The sequence below is a fragment of the Aquila chrysaetos genome, chromosome 3, assembly GCF_900496995.4.
Source record: "Aquila chrysaetos chrysaetos chromosome 3, bAquChr1.4, whole genome shotgun sequence".
NCBI classification, from domain to species: domain Eukaryota; kingdom Metazoa; phylum Chordata; class Aves; order Accipitriformes; family Accipitridae; genus Aquila; species Aquila chrysaetos.
In genome coordinates, this window is record NC_044006.1 from 42230698 (window position 1) to 42240113 (window position 9416).

A 9416-nucleotide genomic window follows, 5' to 3' on the forward strand; every position below is an offset into this window, starting at 1 on the left:
GCGCCTTCCGCGAGGGGCTGCGGGGCGGCGGGGGGATGCCAGGCGGGGCCGGGGCCGCCTCAGGGCCGCGGCGACGGGGCTGTCAGCGGGAGCCGGCAGCTGCCGCCGGTTTGCATCGGCAGCGCTCCCGGCAGACGCTCGGCCGCGACTTGCGCGGGGCGGCCCGTTAGCTGCGGGAGCTGGTTTGGGGGCGGGGGGGGGTTTATTTAAAAAACCGTCTTCGTCTCCTTCCACCCCTTCCCCGGCCAGCCGGTCTTCCGCCGAGCCGCGGGGGAGGAGGAGGAGAAGGAGGGGGCTCCCTTCCCCACCTCTAACCGTGTGCGCCTTCCCTTCCCAGGTAGGGAAACTTGGGCTGGCAGGCGGCCCCGGTGCCGGTACCGGAGGAGGATTGGAGCCTCCGGAAGCAAAGTTCTGTGACACTCCGACTCTGGGTACGATAGCAGTCAGTGCACTACAGAACTTTGTCTCCGGCGGCGGCGGCGGCCCCGGGAGCCTCAGGTGGACACGTCACTGCGGGCTGCCCCGCCGGGACGGCGAGCCCGGGCCCCGCCGGGCACCGAAACCTGCGCTGCAGCCTCGGAATAAAGTCTTTGCTGTCGTGGCCTCCCGCTTTGAAGTTTCGTTGGGTTGTTGGTTTTTTGGGTTTTGGTTTTGGTTTGGTTTTTTTTTTTTTCTTTCTTCTTTTCCAGGGTAAAAATAGCGCGACATCTGGGTACCCGAGGGTTATTTCGGTGCAGTCAGGCCAGCCTGGCTGTCGGCATAAATGTGAAACTAACCGGTGCTCAGTGCAACTGAATCGGTGGTGGGTATGTGAATGTGCTCGACGCTGCTCCTAATTGTGCTTTGTTTTAAGTGCCTAAGAGAATAGTAGCTTAACTGGGGACTGGAGCTGGATAAAAGACTTTGTGCTCTTAGCAAAAACCGGTGCTATAGAGCCCTATGGTAACGCAATGCAGTAAGTGTGCTAATTCAGTGTTTAGGCCTCGCCTTGTGGCATTGAGCTGTTTTCCTCTTTAGGAACCCCAAACCCCCAACTTCTGTTGAGTGGTAGCTGTGGCTTAGATTCAAGCCTCTGCATCTTCAAAAATGACAAGGTATGTTGTAAGCCAGTACTGCAAGGCTTCATCCTCACTGGTGCGGGAGGGAGGCTCTGGAAGGATACGTGACACCTGTATTTATTAGTGCAGTTGCAAGGTTTTATAATGTAACCTTATTTGACGCATGCACCATACTCAACATGGACAATGGCTTTGAGGGCTGAGAAGGGAAGGGCCGAACTCAACTTCTTGTTTCAGTTTAAGTTGGAGTCTGGCAACAGTACAATAGCCGGCCCGGCTCTCTTCAGAAATTTTGCAGAGTTTCATGATGTGTAAACTAATCTGTCAGGTTCTTGTGAGGTGGACATAATCAGCTGATCGGCTTTCATCATAATGAGAGTAACATGAAAACCAGGAACTGTTAAAGGTCAGGTGGAGTAAGGTATGGCGATTTATTTAAAATTTAAAATTGGTATGCGCTGTAGAGTTTGTTAGCAAGTAAGTCTTTCACAGCAGCTGCGTTGTATGGCAGATACACTGCTTTTATGTGTATACACATAAATATGTGTGTGTGTGTATACATGTATGTGTTAGAGGTCTCCTATTCTGTTAGCTTTTTGTAGTTAATGATCCCCTTTGGACTCACTAGAAACCTAAATCAACTTTTCCTTTCTGCCAATCTGAAAGTGGAAGGTACAGCAAGATTATACAGTTCATGGAATTGGGCTGGAAACTGAAATGCTATTCTAAGTACATGCTTTTTAGCTCAAACGGTTTAATCAAAGGGTAGGTAAAGTGAGGAGCACTTACTGTATGGCAGCCCATGTGACCAGCTAGGGCTATATTTGGATGCTGGAGGTTTAAGGAATCCTTTTTGCTAACCATTTTTGGCCAATTGCCTGCTGCTTTATGTTGTGCAGTGTGATGTCTGCTAAAAAGGACTTGGAAGTCTGGTGTCTGCAACTGTTTAATCAGTGGAGTTACAGGGAAACACCTTGTACTGTCAGGGCTAAAGTCCCACTGTATTTAATTTAGGGGTGGTTCCTGCCTAGCAGGATATGTAGTGCAAATTGCAGTTTCCAATTTTTGTACTAAATAGCCTTTTGTGGAGTGGGAGGGGGTGGGGGGGGGGCAGTAGATCTTATAAAGGCTTCTTAGATACTCATATTTGGTGGTTAAAACTCCATATAGATTATTACAGTTCTGGAAACCCACAGACTGGAGCATATGCTTACTCTTTCGGGGTGAGCATAACATGTTTAGATCATAGCTTATGTCAGTATAAATTCAGCCCAGAATAGGGGGGTGGGATCCTGAAGTCTCTTGTGCTGGCCTGGATGTGATGGCAGATAGCAAACCTGAGTCCAGCTGTGTTGGGAATGAAGAGTTCCTCCACTTTCTCTCAATGTGTTTCAGCTGGAGCCAATTTTCAGCCTCCTTTAGTTCCCCGGTGGTCAAGCTGGCCAGCTGTGAAGGCAAGGTGAGTAACGCTTGGCATCCTGGTAGCCCTCACTTTTCATTGCCACATGTCTGCAGCATGTTGTACCTCCTGTCCTACAAGTAATACTTGAATAGTGACCTTTTGGTGACACGTCTGCTTTGATACAGGAAATCATGTGGCCTTCAGGTGGGCCTAGAAAAGAGCTCAGTGCTTTCGATTTTGTTCTTTATTCGTGCACTGATATGTATGTGATCTGATAGTTCCCTGGCATTTGAACTTTCTCACTTTGTTGCAGTGTAAGTCTTCTGAAAGCAAGCTTGAGGTGTGTAGCGGTGCTTGGCGCCTTGAATGGGAGTTGAAGAGTTTTGACTAACCTTTTAAGAGTAGTGCTTGATTAAGATGATGCAGGAATTGAAAACAGAAAAAGAACTGGTGATGCTGTTTAAAATAAAGTCCGAATGCCAAGCTGTATAACTGCATTGATACAGCTTATTTTCCAGTGACTTCCTGGCATCTTCTGCTTCTCTGTTAGGCATTACATCACTGGAGATGTACTCTAAACTGCTTTATTTTATTGGTGCTTTTTGACACTTCAGAGTGTCTATTCCAATTACGGTCCTTTCCTCATTGAAAGAGTGGCAAATGAGCGTGCTGAGTAAATTACATGAATTTCCAAAATGGTACTGGTCTGTTATTTGAAGGGGCAGAGGCAAAGGAAATGATACCCACCTATTTATTGTTCTGCAAGCTGGAGAACAGGAAAGGAGTTTGCTGTCAAGTACTTGAAGGTTGAGGCTGAATGCATCTGACTGTGGCCCAGACTCCCTGTGTGTATTGATCCAGCTGTACGTACATGCCTGAACTCTGTACATAGGTGCTGAAGTTTGACTTCAGAATTTGAAAAGAGGCATTTTAGAAGCATAAAAGCTGTTACTGCATGCGTGTTTGTCTTTTCCAGGTCAGGATCTCCATACACTCCTAAGATTAAGTTATGCCTTGCACTGCTGGGAGTGACAATGAGGCAGTGTGCATGTTAAATGGCAGCCACTTCAGTTTGCTTTGTGATGGGAGAATAATGAAGAGCACAGGGAATAGAGAGTAAAGGCAAGCTGCACAGCCTGTAGCTGGTTAGTCTCAGGATGCCACTGGACCTGATAGAGTTGAGGAATGTGCTTACTTTAGCTTCCAGAGATGTGATTTTGAGCTGGTGAAGTTTTAAGCAAAAATCTAATTCTTGTACCTGTAATCTAAAAATGCTGTCCAAAGACGAAAACGAGTTTTTCCTGTGTGTTTTCATAGAACTAGCTTGTACTGTTTTACTAGAAACAGAAGGAGACTTGCTGACTTCTAGCAACTGTATGATAAACAATTTATAAATAGACCATAGAGTCCAATGAAATACAAATAAAGTATTGGAAGTCATGAGCTGACTCCAAAAAACACTGGGATATTTATATTTATCTGCTGCCTGGGCAGCTATGTTCAAGAAACTTCTCAGAATCCATGTAGTCTGAAGTGCCCTGAAAGCCCATCCAGAGCAGTGGGTTTTGGAGTCTGTTTTGTTGGGCTTTTGGTGGTAGCAATGGTCTTCCCTGCTGTGCCAAGATTTAGAGGATAGAAATATTTTGCAGGATACTGAAGTTACCAACACAAGGCCGTGTCTGCCTGTCAGCTGCAGAATGGGAAGTAGAATTGCAGCAGTTGAGGTAGGTCAATGGCACAGCGTGGTGAAGGATTTGCCTTGTAGTTGGAGCTGGAGGAAGTGAACCTCATCCTGGTAGAAACAGGGCATTGAGCTAAGTGAGTGGAAACTGGAACTGCTAAGCAATCCCAAGTTTATTTTCTATTTTATTCTGGGAGGGAAGAGGAAGTTACAAAAGCTTGGCAAATGCCATTGAAATAAGGCTAGTTTCTTGCTTTGTGTAACAGACGGGCTAGGAACTCAGCCATGTGTCAGTTGTGCTTACTGTGTTCTAGCAATAAGCTTTGCTATGACCAGGTTTTGGTTTTTAGAATACTGGTGCTAATGCTATTGGAAATAGCTCGGCGCAGTTGAACCTATATTTAAGATATTAGAGGTGTTACACTGAAACCTCATCCTAATTAACTGCAGAACAAGGGAACTGAAACTTGGCTTCGTACAGCCAACACAACAGCAATTACTTGCTGAATTATAAGCTTTCTGAAATGAGCGTACAAAGTCCTGAGCTCTATGAAAAAAACAGCATTAGACTATTGATGAATGATTGCCTCTTTGTTTTGAGTTCAGTTAGGCTGTGAGGCAATACTGCCTTTTTGTGTAATGGCAGTTTTTACCCTGTCTGATGGTTCTCACTGCTTGAGTTTTGGAAACTACATTCTTGCACCAACACTTGGTCTCTTGCAGAGCTCCTGTGAATGTTTTTCAGCTGTAGTAAGAGGATGCATTGCTGCTTTTAATACAAGTAAGTCTCAATACTGAATGTTGATCTCCTTGTGCAGTAAAATCCTTAAATGTGTTTTGTAGTAACTTGCGGGAGCACTAGTTGTGGGAACATCATTAACGGTACAAGAGACTCAAAACTATGAGCAACAGCGTATTTAAGTTGCGTGAGTAGTCCTATTTAGGCAAGCCAAAGGTGTTTAATACTCTGCATTTTTGGCAGCTGAGTGACTTCAGAGGTGTCTAAATTCATACATAGGCAGTAAGCTCAGTCTCAGCGAGGGCTATCGCTTTTGCCGTACTGAGCCCCAGCTCACATTAGTATGTCCCAAAATTGTCACTGCCTATAACAGTTCCCTCAGGTGCTGCTTCCTCGGAAGAGGCAGGGAAAGGATGGTCTTAGTTTAGGGAAATGTATGTAGAGGCAGCAGTCAGCTCTCCTTCAGTTTCTTCGTTCATGAACTGAAACATAGGAGGCTCTGTCTGAACATCAGGAAACACGTACTCCGAGAGTGACCCAAGTACTGGTTCAGGTTACCCAGGGAGGTTGTGGACTCTCCATCCTTGGAGATATTAAAAAAAGCATCTGGATGGGCAACTGGCTCTAGGTGGCCCTGCTTGAGCAGGGGGGTTGGACCAGATGACCTCTGGAGATCCCTTCCAACCTCAATGATTCTGTGTGATTCTTTTCCTAACTTTATACCCAGAAAACGATTTTACCTTTCCTGCTGTCTTCTCCCCATCCCAGGTTCTTCCATTGATGCTTATTGTTACATGAATAATCCTTTCATTTATAAAGCAGAGGGGGAGAAGGGTTACAGAAGATCAATATTACTCTGAATAAATGTAATGTAAAGCACAGTGATCAGCTTTGACTCGTGTTAATTAGCTTGAGCTGAGGCTTGAGTGTATAAAACAAAAGTTGAATCCCATTGGAAGAGGTATGTTCTTGCTTTGACCTTCATAAGTAGTAAAGTACAGGGTTAAATCTGTGTTTAATGCAGAGGAATTCTCACTTTCCTGGGTGACTGGCAATCTCTTACAAGTAGTGGGTTTTGCTCTTCAGTCATGGCTGGGCCTGAAAGAGGAAGCAACTGAAGCTCATAGATTTCTTTTGCCTAAGACTTAACCAGTGCATAGACTGTCAAAATATTCCTAGTGTGATTGCAGTTCTTAGCCAAACCACACCAGTGCAGGTGAGACTTGCTCCTTGCCCTCTTGCCCCTTCTCCAGGGGAAATCAGCTGTGCTGAGGTGGGGAGTCGTGGCAGGGCATGGCAAATCACACTTCCCTATAGGAGGGAAGGACCTTACCAGGGCAGAAGTGTTGATGAGGTGAGGATTTGCCGTAGTTGAAGGTGAAATGAGCTGTCGGTGTTTTCTTCTTGCCAAGTAGCATCCGGCAGGCATGAAGACTCCAAATAATGGTAAGGAATATCTGCTTGGCTGCGCTGACTCCTTTCCAAGGTCAGTCATGTTTAGTCTTCCGGGAGGTGAGTTGCTATATTCCCCACGTAGCCATTAAGGCAAGAAACTGATAGTGTAGAGCAAGCCTTGGAGAAAAGGTGCATTTCATGCTAGTTGTTAAAGTTAAACTCTTACAGTCCTTGCCTTGAAGAGCAAACATGCTGGAGAGTGTTTGCTTTGCTGCTGTGTAACATACTGCACTCTTCTGCAGGTGTGGCTTGAGGGACCAGGAGGAAGAAGGAGACATAGATAGAGCTGGGGAGAGAAGCAGAAAGGGGGAGCAGAAAAGGCAGAGGGTGGTGGGTGGAAGAGGTCATGCAAGTTGCCAGAAGAGCAAAATTTAGGTTCTGCTGTGAACTTTGATGTCCATGTGATCGCGATTTGGTAAGCACTTTCTGAGATGTTAAACTTAAACTGCCAGACTGTACATTGACCAAACCAATTCCAGAGCCTTATGTATAATTACACTGTGTGAAAGGAGCCTGTGCCTCTTGAGACACTTTCATAAGCACCTGAAACATAATGTTCATAAAATACTATAGCTATGCAATGTGGCCTTTTAATTTATGCCGTGCATTAATTTGAAAATAAAAGTGGACTTCAAGTTCTGGATTATTTGGGCTTTTATCATACCATATAAATCCATTATTTCAAATATGGCTAACTAAGCTAAACCAATGAGGACACACAGTACTCAAATAGTTGTTGGCAAACAAACTATAATTAACTATATACTTCAGAGATAGAGAGGAGATGCTGCAGAGCACTGCCAAGAAAGGGGAGCTGTGCTTAACCCTTGCACAGTAAACAGTCAATACCAATAAAGTCCTAAAGAAGGAGGGAAGGCTCACAAGTCCTCCAAGGTGAAAATTTCAGACAGCAGCATCTTAAGTGACTCTTTGAGGAAATATATGGATGATGGCAACTTTGATTTCCAACCTGATGTGTTCTCAGCCAGCCAAATCTGAGCAGAACTGGAAAGCAGGGAATAGCACATGGAGACAAAGCTCGGTGGTCAAGGAGAGCTGCCCTCACCATGGATCACTCCTGAAAGAGAAGAGAAAGCTGGCTCAAGCCTGCAGGAGGCTACTTCTTTCATAAAAGGCTTTTTCAAAAATATTTTAAAATAACCTGTTCAACTTGGGCTCAGTTGTGGCTTTATGTATAGGCTGGTCTGTTGAAATACTAATTTTGTAGTTTCATTAAGCACAATGTTTTCGATGTGGGTTTGATTAAGCATCAAGAATAAAAATACAATGAAAATTTAATCCTGTCTTTAAAAGATTTCATTATTCAAATTGTGTGTTCTTGGCTTAAGGTTAAGCATCCAGTTCTGGATTACATTGTTGTTCAATATGGTTCACTTGTCTGAACCATATTGTTTAAATTTTGGTGTGAAATTTAGTTGTAATTGGGATCAAGCAAACAAATGGGAAGACATAAAGGCAAACCTTACTGGGTGCATGTAAATGAAGCAAGGGCATGGGCAATGTAGCTCAGAGCCTAGGCTTGTAGCATTTGTTGCTGAGATACTCTTCAGCATTATATGGACCACTTGCTGTGTACAGTCAGCTGCAGCATGAAGGCTAGTGAAAGCATGGAAAGCTTGTATTGCAGACCCATATTGATCTTGGTATCGATGCTTTGACATGTTTTGCTTAAATGTTAAATCAGCAGCTTATTTTTAGGGTAATGTTAAAATGCTAAGCTTTATATAACCACATTAAGTTCACTTCTGATGTGTGAAGGCAAACATGCTGGTGTCAGTCACTGTTCTAGTGTGTAGGACAATAAGCAGTAGGGGTATTGCAAGCTATGTAAAGCTTTCAACAAAATGTCACTTAGTCACATTCAAAGTTATCAAATGTGAAAAGAAACCTAATCAAATACTTTGGACTTCAGATGGATTTTGTAGTCTCCAGACTGAAATTATTTCCCTGCACTAAGAATAAAAAGCATTTGTGAGAGGAGTTGCTGTTGGATCATACTTTGGCGAATTGATGCTATTTATTCTGCTTCAGAAACTTTTTTTTGGGGGGGGGGAAATGTTAAATGTTATATAATTATCTAAATATATGCACATAAACACACGTTTATATATGTATGTGAAAAGTATGGCTTTAGATTTTGATGTTTATGAAGTTTTTTCAAGTGCCTGGGTATACAGAAAGGATCTTTTGAACATAGACTTTGCATAGACAAAAACTGATTCGCTGCAGACACTTAATACATATGCTTTTTTAAGTAAGATTTGATTATACCACATGTCACAATGGAGTGGTTGCATGCAGGGGAGGAGGGATAACTGTGTGTAACACTGGGCAGAGGATGGCAGTGCTGCCAGCTTGGGGAATTCCTTGTGAGCAATGAGCACTTGCAGCAAAAGATCCATCTGGTCCAGGACAGTGTATTCCCTCGAGGAAAAGGGACAAAAATACCTGAGGAAGAATTGAGGGATGTTTTCACAAGCATAGGGAAACTTCATGACTTGCACTGCTTAGAAAGATTAAAGTAGTTGGGAAGTAAGTAAGTTTAGTACTGTGAACCACTGCAGAAGTGGGGAAACCCAAAAGAGTGGATTTGCCATTTAGTTACTGGAGTCTTTTTTTAAATTATGAAACATTTTCAACAAATAGGGAGTAAAAGTTAAATATATAAGAACAGACACATAAAGGAAGTGCTGTGGAAAAAGGCATGCAGCTAAACATTTTCCAGCGCTTGGAGTACCAGACTTTGGGAGATACAGTTAGGCTGTGATGCATGCAACATAACTGGTTTTGGAGAGAGTATCTGTATGTCTGTGTGGCCCAGTCTAGTAGCTTTTGTCAGGTTAAGGGGCTAATAACACTGTTGCATGAGTATCCGAAATGATAGAACTGGGGGACAACAGGAGATGAGTAGAGGCTCTGAGCAGCTTTGGAAATAACTGCTAGGTAAAAAGTAAAGGGTATTAGGGTTTTTGTTCAAGCAAAACAAGTGGGTGAGAAGCCAGGGTGGTGTGGAGGCAGGGAGGAGGTGTGATGGTTGGGGATCTGGCATGCAGGGAGGCG

The 9416-nt window shown here is 44.0% G+C and overlaps 1 long non-coding RNA gene across 1 annotated transcript; it reads left to right on the forward strand.

Annotated features, from left to right (window-relative positions):
* The first annotated feature begins 237 nt into the window (after positions 1-237).
* Positions 238-8331, forward strand: LOC115339719. Its single transcript, XR_003922812.2, has 2 exons — positions 238-806; positions 1018-8331. It is a non-coding gene; the product is annotated as an uncharacterized LOC115339719 (long non-coding RNA).
* Positions 8332-9416: the final 1085 nt, after the last annotated feature.